The following is a 13,069-nucleotide window of genomic DNA, read 5'->3' on the forward strand; positions in this document are numbered from 1 at the left end:
TGTGTGTGTGTGTGTGTGTGTTTGGGGGAGAGAGAGAAAACCAGTCAGCCAGAGAGAGAGAGAGAGAGAGAGAGAGAGAGAGAGAGAGAGAGAGAGAGAGAGAGAGAGAGAGAGAGAGAGAGAGACTATTGTAGAAATGAACTAGCAGGGAGGAAACCAGGGGAAGAAAAGCTAGGATACTGGTATCTCTTTATGCAATGTGCAGTCTTTCAAATGATAAGTCAAGAAAGATAGTATCTTGGTGATGGCTTCCCATGGTGGACTGAAGCACAAGCAGGCCTTCTAGCACTTTCCTGAGATGGCCTGCTGCTTCCTCGTCAACCTCCGGTTGGAGAAAGCTTGTTTAGGAATGCCCTGGTGCTTTGGAGGGAATAAGCACAAAGCGCTGGTGTGACTGCGAGCAGGAGCTGGGACTGCCACTTCCTACCCTTTCCCATGGGAAAGGGGCGTCCCCAGCTTTGAGGAGCCTGTGTGACCTTCTGTGACTGCCTTCCCGCACCATCTCTCCAAGATGCATTTCAAATCTAATGATTCTTCTCCTGGCATGAATCGAGGAGATCCACTCCTTTTAGCCCCGTTCCAATCAGCAAGAATTTGTCAGTGTGAGCCCCGACAAGGGTAGGCGGTGAGAATATATGAAGGAGGAGGCAACCAGAGCGCCCTGGATTCTCAGCCTCCAATATAATAAATAACGTGTGAGACGGGGCTCGGGGGGTGGGCAGGGAAAAGATGCATCATCCACTCTCATGGAGGTCGCGCTGCCCTTCTCTTCTCTTTTCAGAGAAAAGCCTTTTTTATACATGCACACCACACTCACTCACGCATGCACATTCCCTGCAAGAAGCCGACAAAGCGTTCTGGTCATGTATAGGCCACTCAGCTCCTTCAGAGTTGAGTAAGATTAAAACAGCCCGACATCTCCAATCTTCCTCAGCTGGCAGTTCATGCACTTGCATAGGCAGATGAAAAGGGGGCTTTGGGGATGTATTAAAAAACATGTATGGAGATGATGGATGGGGAGAGAAAGCTGGTGTGTGCAGGAATGTGATGGAAACTAATGCCTTTCTGTATTTTTTTTTTTTTTGGAGTCTTTTGTTTCCAGGCCCATAGTGGTAGTGCATTGGAAGGGTTCTGGAATTTCAGAACACAAAGTAGCAGTTTTAAATAATGAGAGAAGATTCCACATGGAACGCTCATCTGGCTGTGGCAGCCTGTGACTGAATGAGAGAAAAGTGCCCTAGAAGCTATTCATTACGAATTCACTGGAAGCTCTCAAACGAGGCTGGCAGAAGCTGAAATTGAAGTGGTCTCTGACCTAATTTTCTTCTGCATGAAACATCTGCATCAAGGCTCTCTTTGATGTATTCCACTTGGCTCTGTCTACAGGATTGTATCACATGGCCTCCGTGTTGCCTTCTTATTGAAAGACATTTTCAGCCTGAGCAAGGTAATGCGCAATGTTACCGTTACCCAAACTAATCACTCAATGGGCTCCTAAAATAGAAACAATAGCAATTCAGAGACACTGTTGTCTGCTGGCTGCTCCTGCAGCTTGGGCTCCTGGTTTTCCAACTTAGATTGCTGGCATTTGCCTCATGTAATTCCAAAACAAAGGACAGAGAAGACAAGCAAAGCCATGCAAGATAATGTTGGGACCAGACGCACACTGGATGGGACTTCCTTCTTGTTTGATCCTTCCAGCCATTGGCTAGGACACAGGATCCATTTCAAAGCCCTCAGAGCAGGGCTGAGAGGTCTCTGCCTTAGGAAAAGGAAGGCTGTCTTGATTTAGGTATTGCATTTATTCTAAATGCTGATTGACAGAGAGAAAGGGTATGTGTGTACTTAACATTGACTGTTATTCTTAGTGATCTGTGAACTACTTAAAAAACATATTCTCCCTCTTCTTAAGCTCTCCCAAACCAGGTGGAACACAGGAGTGAATTTTAAAGAGAAATAATGATAATAATCTTTTTAAAGCCACCGTAATGAGGAGTCTTCTTTATTCGGGCAGAATAGCTCTTGCCACCCCATCGAGGCTTGCAGCACATCTTGTTAATGGTGTGCTCCTCTTCCCACCATCCCAGCATTATGTGTATAACCGTGGTGTCTTTTGTGTCCCACCCCCTGAAGAAGAAGCCTTTGAAATTCTAAATGACTGTGCTGTGTGTTTTAATGTCTGCCTCTGAGAGCAGATCATGAGGCAAACTGAGTGAGCAAGTCCGTAAGCCTGCCTTTGAAAAGCCTTCTGTGACTCCTCTGTCCCAGGAATTCAGATGATGATGCAGTCTTGACCATGTCCTGGCCTACTCTCCTTCTTCCAGGAAGAACTACAGATGTGATCAACAGCCTGCTGACCCCCGCCCAAATATTGATACTATCAAGCACAAATATGTGCTTAATTCCTTCCTTTCTGATGCTTATGAAACAAAACTATCCACCAGGCAGCATGTGGTTCCTTATGTGGACTCTGGCATCAAGGTGGCTGTTCATTTCTCTAGTAACAAGTCTGTAACATACACAATACAGCAGGTAACACAACAGATGCATGTCATGAATGTCTACAGAGAGTTGGGAAGTATTAGAGTTGAGCCCACATCTTTGGTAGAGATCCTTCATCATCATTAAGAATCAGACCTGATAGTCCCTTCCTCCAGGAAGTCTTCCTTTGATGGGCTTTATGTACTGGGGCCTTGAAAGCTGTCAGCAATCCAGAGCAACTGTACACCCACAATCAGAGCCCTTAGGATTTCATATTCTCTGGCTTGTCTGTCAGGCTATGACATCTTGAAGGCAGGCACCACAGTATCTATCATTGTAGTTACCTAGGCTGGACCAGTACATCCCAAGACTTTCTTAGTTTTAGGACAGAAGTTTCAGTGTCTTAGAAATCCTCCATTCCTATCTAACACCCACACATGGTAAATGCTCAATAAACATGCTATGAACTTCAAATTTAAAAAAATCACAACACTTTTACCCTATTGATGGTCAAGTCGAGGGCTGGTGCTGAGGAACTATCTCTCTGCCAAGGAAAAGGGGAGGGGCTCAGCAAAGGCCCAGGCGACTGACTTTGCAGTCAGGGAATCTCAGTCCTAGACTGTGTAGATGCTGCCTGCTGCGAATGCTGTGCTGTGCTCTACATCCTTGAGCGTCAGGAACATGAGTTATAAGGCACAGGGACACGAAGGGAAAAGAAAGGGGGGACAGAGAAAGAAGAAAGGAAGGAAGGGGGAGCAGAAGGGAGGCAGAGAAGAGAGGAAGGGAAATCAAGAAGACAGAGGAGGTGCCGCAAAGGGAGAGGAGAGAGGAGAGGAGGGGAGGAGAGAGGAGGAAGGAGGGGAGAAGAGGAGTGACAGAAGGTAAGAGGGAAGGTGAGAAGAAGTGACAAGATAAGAGAGGAGGTGAGGGCAGGCAGGAAGACAAAAGAGCCAAAAGGGCAGAGGGAAGGGGAGACGACCACGCTCAGCCTTGCTGGTGCAAGCCCTTAATGCGATCCCCAGTTTAACATCATCTGTCTAGCCTTCCTTTCTGACCTCTCCAGCTCCAATCTCTCCCCACCCTTTCAGTGACTGCCCTTCCAACGAGAGAAGCCCCTGCTCCTCCTTAAACACATGCCCTTACCTCTCATCCTGCCCAGTGTTCTCACCTGCCTGGTATGGTCGTCTGTGCATGTTCATGAAGCCTGCTCTCTCTCTTCCTTCGGAGCCGCACTTCTGACCCCGGACAAAGGGCCCCGCCTCTCTCCCTGTTCATCTTTTCACCCAGCCTTACTTGTCTTCCTAAGTATCATTACTACCATCTGCACACTGTGTATTTGCTCACAGCTTACCTAGAAGACACTTGCAGAATGTGTGTGTTCCGTCCCACATGCTCGCCACTAAACACACATGGCAACCAAAACACCTGGAACTGGTGAATTTGAGCACTCCAAATTAGCAGGGTAATCGATGGCCTGAATTTCCTCTTTTTTTTTCAATTTCCAATAATTTAAATCTGATTAGCCATGCACAGCTACAGTGAGGGTTATAATAAAATCACTGACTCCAGGGTTTCCTGATTTTGTTCCCTTCTCTACTCCCCAATTTCTAGAGCAGTGCCTGGCACAGAAGAAACTTTCAGTCAAAATTTAAAAATGAATTAGTGAGTATAAGCGTGAAATCAGTGTCTGTGATTAGGGTGTAACCCTATATACCATACTAAACTCCCACCATCCCAGGCCATATTTCAAAATGATAATGTGCCTGAGGGAACACCTCAGATGTTAGGCTGCCAATGGGTTTTTCTGTCACTGAGCTACATCATCTTCTTGAGCCTCAGTTTCCTTATCTGGTAAATGGGAACATTGACTTGATGACATCTGAGATCCTTAAGAAGAATCTTAAATACAGCATCGCCATGACAAGAAACATCTATGTGCGGACATATGCCCCTATATACACGAAGAAACTTTAAGGGTGATAACTTGTGACCTACATACCACTGGTTATTATTTTAGATGAAGAAGATGATTTATCTGCAATATACAATAATTTTTTTATCCAGGCACGGTAGCTCATGTCTACAATCCCAGCACTCAGATGGCTATAGCAGGAAGATCATGGGATTTAGAACAACTTGGGCTACGCTAGGTCCAGTCAGTTCCAGGCCAGCCTAGATTACAGAGACCCTGTCTCATAAAACCACAACCAATTAATCACTCAGTCACTCAATTCTCTGCCTAACAAGAGATTTCATTATAATTTCCTCGAGTTTAACAAATTTTCAGACTAGAAGCCGGGCGGTGGTGGCGCACGCCTTTAATCCCAGCACTCGGGAGGCAGAGCCAGGCGGATCGCTGTGAGTTCGAGGCCAGCCTGGGCTACCAAGTGAGCTCCAGGAAAGGCGCAAAACTACACAGAGAAACCCTGTCTCGAAAAAAAAAAAAAAATTTCAGACTAACTTATTTCATGATACACTTTTAAAGATTTATTGTGTGTGTGTGTGTGTGTGTGTGTGTGTGTGTGTGTGTGTGTGTGTGTGTGTGTGTGTGTGTGTGGTGTGTGTATGGCACCTGTATGTGGGTACCAGTGGGGACCAGACAAGGGTATTGGATCCCTTGGAGCTGGAGTTCCAGTAGTTTTGAGCTGGGAACCCAACTCAGGTTCTCCGCAAGAGCAGCAAATGCTCTTAACCAGTGAGCCATCTTCCCACTTCCCTAATACAATACGTGTTAAATAAAAATATGTCTTAAAGGATCCAGAGTCTTTAAAATTATCACCCAAAGCCAGGTTCACTAATACTTTTGAAAAGACAATGTTTTTGACATGATCGTTTTCTTTGAAATTCTTTTTCTAATATTTTGTTAGGCATACTCTTAGAAAGAATATAGAATTTACCCTCCCTCCTCTTGGCTCAAAAAGTTACTTATTGAATTAAAAGTGCTGCTAACCATTCCGCTTGGTACTAACAGTGCATTTCACAAAATGAAAAAAAAAAACAGATTAAGATTACACATGTGAAGCTTTTAAAACAATACCTGAAAACACACATTAAGCACTCAGTAAAAATGAATAGTGGGTATAATTAATGTTTATATCGCATGAACTTTATCGTCATTTAGAGGAGAGACAGAAGATCCAACACATATATGCTCAGAATTATCTCCAGTAGAGAGAGTTACAACAAGAAGACAGGGTGCAGCCTGAGGTTAGACACTGAAGCCCTGTGCCCAGTCATTGGGGGCTAGGATTTTTGGTCCCAATTACAGACGTAATAAGAGCCTGATTCTAAAATATTGTTGAGTGAGTCCCAAGTGAACTTTTATGAAAAGTATAGTCAGAGAGCTACTAATTCATCTTGTGAGGTGATCTGGTTCAATGTTTTTTGCCTGCTATCTGATGAAAGTAGTTTATTGAATGTCTATAGTTGGGGGGGATTTACCCCCAAATGAAGTAAATGATAGAGTCCCTGAGGCAGGGGCCACTTCACATCAAGGCGGCTGCTGCTAGGAGGAGCTATTCTTTGGTGACAAGTAGGAACGCAGCCAATAATCTGAAGGGCTTAATTCCTGTCAGCAGATGCTCACTGGGAAGCCACTTGGTACAAAGATAATGCTGGGGACAATGGGAAGCCAAGAGACAGGTATGCCCGGTGTCCACCTGCAACCACTGCAGATGGTAGGGGAGATAAGGAGCTCCCGTCAGCTCTAGGAAGGCAAGACTCCAGGAGAAAACCTAAACCAAGTGAGCAGGAATGGAGAGGGATCTTGTGGGCTGCCCTCTCATTTTCTTCTTTCTCTCCCTTCTCCCTTCCCCCTCCACACTCCAAGCCTTCGCCCTGGGCCTCCCCAAGGACAATAGAAGAGCTGCCCTTGATGAGCAGGAGAGGATTCTCCTTGCCTGCCTCCCAGCATATGGTTGCCTAGCTTTGACTTTGCTCTGTGGAGAATAAATCACAGCCACTCCACTCCCCTGATGAAGGTCCCCTAGGGAGCGGAGACCTCACCTCCTCCCTTAGAGCCTGCCTGTAATGTGGGATTGTCAGGTACAAAGAAGGGAAACCTTCAGAGGCCCACACCCCTGTTTGGAGAGCAAGGAGGGTCAAGGGGAATAATTGCTAGCAGTTGAATGTGAGCAACTGCAGAGGGATTGGAAGGAAAAGGGTTTTAGGAAGGGAAGAAAGAAAAGGAGGAAAAGAAAAGCCTGTGCCCCCCGCCTTCTCCCCCAAACTCCATAGTCTATGCACAGAGAACTGCATGGTGGTCTGGGTCCTTGTAGAACATTTGTGTGCCGGACAATAGCACAGCCTGGCTTCAGATCATCAGCTGCTGGTTTCTGGTTAGCTCTCCCTTTATGTGAGAGCACAATGCGAGCCTTCAGTCACACTGACTCTTGAGAAATACATCTGGTTTTTTCTTTCAGACGCTCTGAAAAGGTCAGCCTGTTCGTTTCTTAGACGCGAGACACCACATATTTTTTTCTCCCTCTGAACTGGAAAGACAGACCTACACCTTTTCTTGCCTCCTGGTACATAATTAGACATGGTGCAGCTCTCACAGCCAGCCAGCCCAGCCCGTGCACTTTGCAGAGACACAGCCCAGCATCCCTGGCTGCTGAACTCCTGGGCTGATCACAAAGGCTCCATACAGTCTCCCCTTCCCTGCCTGGAGACTCTGGGATCCTCTTGCTGGTTGTTTTGTTAATTATGACAAGGGCTCCCCCCAAGCCTGCTTCCCCAATGCAGTGCATGACCAGGGATGCTGTCTGCGGCAGAAGGAGTCCTGGAGAATTTTTGCACACACAAAACAAAACACACACACAAAAAAAAAAAAAAAAAAAAAACCCACGTTTTAATCATTTTCACTCCAGTGATGGTTAAGATTCTCCGTGCGCATTGTAACATAATAATAAATGTGCCCATGAGGGAAGAATGCTCAGCAGCTGGTGTCTGACAAATTATCTCATTCCAGACAGGCAAACAGTCCATGGTAAGGAGAGGCTGGAGCCTGAAGAGGCAATTTGGCACACATTGGGGTTTCACCTCTCAGATGACAGAGGTCCAAGTGGCCCACCACGTCTGGCCCATGCCCCTCAGAGCTTCTCTCTGGCTCATCACCTCCCAGAGCTCCTGACAGCCATAGAAAAGGGGATTATTCTTTGAGCTTAGCCATCTCCCCCCCCACCCAATTCCTCTAGGGCACTCATATTCTAACCAGAAGAAGCAATTATGGTCCCCTCCCCACCCCCAGTCCTCACATGAGCTCTGCTCTCTCAGGCATGGTACAGGCTATTTCCTCGCCTCCTGGTGTCTTCACCTCCACAGCATTCTCCTGTGTTCCAAACCCATCTAGATTCCTTCTCTCCTTTCGCAGAAGAAAGTTAGGCACTTTCTTCCAGAAGCTCCTAGAACCTCTATCCTGTTGTTTTTATAACTCTGTTTAGCAATCATTTGTTTTCTGTGAACTTTCTGACAGCAGCTAGAGTGTACTTTCTAATGAAGCCCAAGTGGTAGGTACCATGGTAAATGTTTTTCTTCTACAGGCTGGCTTAATCTTCATGTCCCTAACAGGGAGGCCAGAAGTTCACAATGAGAAATTGAAGGTTTCTTTATTTTGCCTCCTGGGCCCCAGCAGGATTCCGTGAAGCACCACAGTGGGGCTGGAAAAGCCCTGCCTTGCCCCTGTTCCTGCGTTCAAAGCACCTTCTGGACCCACTGGCCTTATCACATCAAGTGCCAGGGACCTCCCTCGCCAGGCGGCTGCCCTGAGATTTCAAGGCAATGTGCTTTATCTGTATGGTTCTTAACACAGACCCCATCTGCAGGTTTATTTTTGAACGCCGATTTCCTTCCCAAGTGGACACTTCATAAAGAAGACGGCACTGCCTGCCTTGTTCACACCTATCTTTCCAGTTTCTAGAACACTACTTGTCACCCTGTAGGAGTTCGGTCAATTTTTTGATGAGTATATAATGAACGGATTGAGCAATAGCAAGCTATGAGGCCACAGTCTATGTTTAACCTGGGTCATGACTGCAGCCAACATCCTGTGAAATGTGGCTCAGAGGAAACATAGCACCCACAGTGAGCTAGAGACCTTGGAACAATTATCCCTTGGGCTGCTGACTTAGATGGAGCAGCCCAAGGCCCTCTTCAATATCATTCCCCCTGCTCAGAGGTGCCGTTGGCTGAGTGGCAACATTAAAACAGCCCTCCCACCACTGTGGGAGAAAATGGAGGAAGCTTGCAGTCTTCTCAAAGAAATAACTTTCCAGAATCAAGTTTGAGAAGCAGCTTAGCTGTTTAGCAACATTGATCTGATTCCCTTCTATGTGTTTGCTAGGTACAGACACTGGTAAAATTGTCTGATGTTTGAATATGCTGACCATGTCTCTTTCAAACACTGTGCAAACACAGTGATGTCACCCCTGATGTTATAGAGTTAAAAAAAAAAATCTTGAAATGACTCTCCAGCCTGCCCCAAACTTGCAGCTTTTAAAGACCAGCTCAGAGACTTGAGGGCCTGTGGTACAGGTAGAAAGTAAGTGGAGGAATACTATAAATTCTACAAAACATTGTCAAGTGAGACATTTTGAGATCTCAGTGATACTGATGGGCACAGTTAACTTCCTGTTAACATCTGCACCTTTGCAAAACAGAGCAGAGGAGAGATCAGTGATGGTTTCAGCGGTCAGCACAGGACAAGGGGCTGCTTCTCAGTCTGGGTCTGGGGCAGGGAGCTCACCACCTGTGAGATTATGCCAAGTATCTGAAGACTGGGTTGTCCTTGTACCTTGAACTTTCCTTGTTTTACAAAAAGAAGGAAAAACGGAAACATAGGGGCAACAATACCGTAGCTAAAGTAATGGTTCTCAACCTGTGGGTCACAACCCCCATGGGTCACATCAGATATCCTGTATATTGGATATTTACGATTCATAATGGTAGTAAAATTACAGTGATGAAGTAGCAGCAAAATAATCCTATGGTTGGGGTTCATCACAACATGTGGAACTGCATTAAAGGGTCACAGCATTAGGAAGGCGAAGAGCCACTGTTCTAAAGAGACCCCGAAGGAGTATACTCTCCTGTTTCAGAACTCAGAGCTGGGAACTGAAATCTGGCTTTTGGAATAGGGATGTGGCATAGTTGGTAGAGTGTGTAGTAGCTCATTCCTGTATTCTCAGTACTCAGGAGGTAGAGGCAAGGGGATCAGGAGTCCAAAGCCATCCTTGTCTACAGAGCAAGTTTAAGGATACATGAGACCCTGACCCAGGAAACAAGCACTGAAAAATAGTGCTTTTTGCAGTTCATCCTGTAATAGTTTCTCTTGTTTCTGTCTGTGTTTATGTTAGAGTATGAAAGACTCATATTCTTCTATTATCTTCCAGGTTTATAACCAGGCGCAACTGTATTTGCATTTCAAGAACTAGAGAAGACAAAAGGCAAAGAAAGTTTCTGGCATGCAGTTCCTCTACTAGTGAACAGCAAATACTGCCATATCTTTAACAAGAAACCTTAGAGAACCCACCTTACAAACTGTACACTGAACAATGGCCGGAGGACACAGAAGGGGAGGGTTGAAATTTTCACTAGGTCCTCCACACCTACAGGAGTAACCAAGCTGATGACTTGATGAATGAATTTCCTTTTGGAATTCTGCACTTGCAATATGTTGTTTAAGTGAGGGCCTCAGTTGTACACACATTCACACACACAAACACACACAGTGGGTTTTGAAAACTGGAATTTCTTTTATGTGATTATGAATGTTAACAGGACATACAGTGCCACCTGATAGAGCAGACTTGGTTGAAGCTGCCTCCTGTAAGAGGGACAACTTAGACACTGTGGCCACTGAAAACTGGTCTGAGGCAATTCCAGACTGAGATGTAGTCATCAGAAGCCCCACATGTTCCTTCAAGGGGAGCTTCAGGGTCAACAGGAGAGTGTGTGGCCACCATAGCACTGCCAGAGCAGAATGAACCCCAATGTAGTATTTATTGCAACCAGTGGGACAATCCTAATCTCTAATCTCAAAACCTAATCTCTAAAACAAAACATCTGTGGGTAGATTCGGTAAGAGCCAGGAGAATGTCCTTGCATTGGTCTAGTTACTCCATGCAGGACTTCTTCACAGAGTGCTTGCTCTTGTTACAGTAGACTATTGACATGACCTCCTTTCTCTGGTTCTCTTAGAGTTACTCACAGTTCACCTGGAGTATCTGCACTTTATCAGCCCTAATCTTAAGAAGAATGATCTCTCTCTCTCTCTCTCTCTCTCTCTCTCTCTCTCTCTCTCTCTCTCTCTCTCTCTCTCCTCTCTCTCTCTCTCTCTCTCTCTCTCTCTCTCTCTCTCTCTCTCTCTCTCTCTCTCTCTCTCTCTCTCTCTCTCTCTCTCTCTCTCTCTCTGGTATGTGATATTCTCTGGTGTTCCCCATACTGACTCATTAATTGTCCATTACTGTAGAAAGGATTTTTTTCTTTGTTTGCAACATTGATGACTCTGAGACTCTGGGGATATTGTATATGAAGATGATGAGAACAATGAAGGTGAACTACATCTTTGTTTGTTTGTTTGAGACAGGGTTTCTTAACATAATAGTCCCTGGCTGTCAAAGATGAACCACTTTTAATAAAGGAATTAAAAAATAAACAGGAGATATAATTAATTTTAGCAACATATTTTATTTGACTGTATATACCATCCCAACAGAATCAAATTATAAAAATCATTTATAATATCCCTTACACTCTACCCTTCCCATCATGCTAAGTCTCTAAAATCTGTTGTATGTACTTATAGCAAAGCTGAGCCTGGACTGTTCACTCTTCATGATATCAAAAGGCACATGTAGCTAGTGATGACCACATTGGACAGCAAAGCACTGTTCTGTGCTAGGACCTTTATAGTTCCATTTACTGTCTATGGTAACAAGGACGTTTTTTCATCTTGCTCAATTTTTGATGAAATCCTAACTCCCATCACTCTAAAAGCAACGCTTTGTACCTCCAACTGAAACAGCTGAAGGGATGCATCACCACCACACTGCACTAGCTGAAGGGATGCATCACCACACTGAACAACTGGAGGGATGCATCACCACACTGCACCAGCTGAAGGGATGCATCAACACACTGAACAGCTGGAGGGATGCATCAGCACACTGCACCAGCTGGAGGGATGCATCACCACACTGCACCAGCTGAAGGGATGCATCACCACACTGAAGCAGCTGGAGGGATGCATCACCACACTGCACCAGCTGAAGTGATGCATCACCACACTGAAGCAGCTGGAGGGATGCATCACCACACTGAAGCAGCTGGAGGGATACATCAGCACACTGAACAGCTGGAGGGATGCATCACCACAGTTCCTGCTCTTAAACTCTGGTACTCTGTCCAGGTCAACTCCTTTGACCTATTCATCACTGCATTTGTTAGCGATGCAGTAATGCCCCAAAGAGTTTCATCCCATCAATCTCCCTGTTTAATGGTGGTGGTGGTGCTGCTGCTGATGGTGGTGGTTGGCTGCTTTGCCAAGGCAGGATGACAATGCCGAGATTAAAAGGATCTTTCAATGTATTTCTTTTTAAGGTTTAGTTTTAGTTTTAGCTATGTGTGGGTTGTGCAAGTGTGAGAGCAGGTACCCTCAGAGTCCAAAAGAGGAAGTCAGGTGCCCTGAAGCTGGAGTTGCTGACTATTGTGAGACATTATTAAGTGGGTGCTGGAAACCAAACTCAGGTCTTCTACAAGAGCAGATTGGACTCTTAACTACCGATTTATCTCTCCAGCCCATTCATTAATTTATTGATTCATTTCTCAATTTTTTCTATTCCTTTTTTTCTCCTACGTGTTGATAACAATGTCAAGGTCATTCTTGTATGATTTATGAGGTCCATGCCCTTCCTTGTCTTGGAGCTTGCCAGATATAGAATGTCCAATAGATCTCCTCTAAGCTACATTTTACCCCAGTGGGACCAAGTAGAGAGGATACAGAGAAAATTTCAAGACTGAAAGATGTTCATTTGGCCAATGAGACATACTAGGAAGCAGGAAAGAAATCCCACTGAGGTAGTATGACAGGAAAGGAGGAAGAACAGAGACCAACGGCCTTTGTAGGGCTCACAGAACGTGACTGGTGATTACAGGCAGGGCAGTATTCTAAATCTGGAGGGACAATCAGCACATGTGGATTGTAAAGGTTAAGTGAAATGTTTATTTTATTCCTTCCTCTTCTCTAGTCAGCCTGACTGAACACGATTACTAGAAACACAGCACTCGCTGCATACTAAAATTAGATGTTAGTTTGACTTCTGCAGGCATCCATGCAGAGGCCTCTTACACAAAAACGCCTTTTTCACAGGCTCAGTCACCTTACATATCTGCCCCTGAAGTTGAATTCTAGAAGCAAAGATGGAGCAAACATCCATGGTAGATGACATTAGATCAGATCAGATTAGAGGCCTCAGTGCTGAGGTCAAGTCTGAAGTTCGGACATTTGAGCAAGCCTATTCACCTATCACCTAGCATGATTCTTTATATTGTATACTTATTTATCTTACAAGAGTTTGGGAGAAAATTCGAC

At 45.2% G+C, this 13,069-nt stretch overlaps 1 long non-coding RNA gene across 1 annotated transcript; it reads left to right on the forward strand.

The window, feature by feature from the left end:
- The first annotated feature begins 1,184 nt into the window (after positions 1 to 1,184).
- Positions 1,185 to 10,142, forward strand: LOC121827238 (uncharacterized). The gene is made up of 2 exons (XR_006069404.2): positions 1,185 to 1,447; positions 9,870 to 10,142. It is a non-coding gene; the product is annotated as an uncharacterized LOC121827238 (long non-coding RNA).
- The last annotated feature ends 2,927 nt before the right edge of the window (positions 10,143 to 13,069 follow it).

Source organism: Peromyscus maniculatus, chromosome 2 (genome assembly GCF_049852395.1).
Source record: "Peromyscus maniculatus bairdii isolate BWxNUB_F1_BW_parent chromosome 2, HU_Pman_BW_mat_3.1, whole genome shotgun sequence".
Taxonomy (NCBI): domain Eukaryota; kingdom Metazoa; phylum Chordata; class Mammalia; order Rodentia; family Cricetidae; genus Peromyscus; species Peromyscus maniculatus.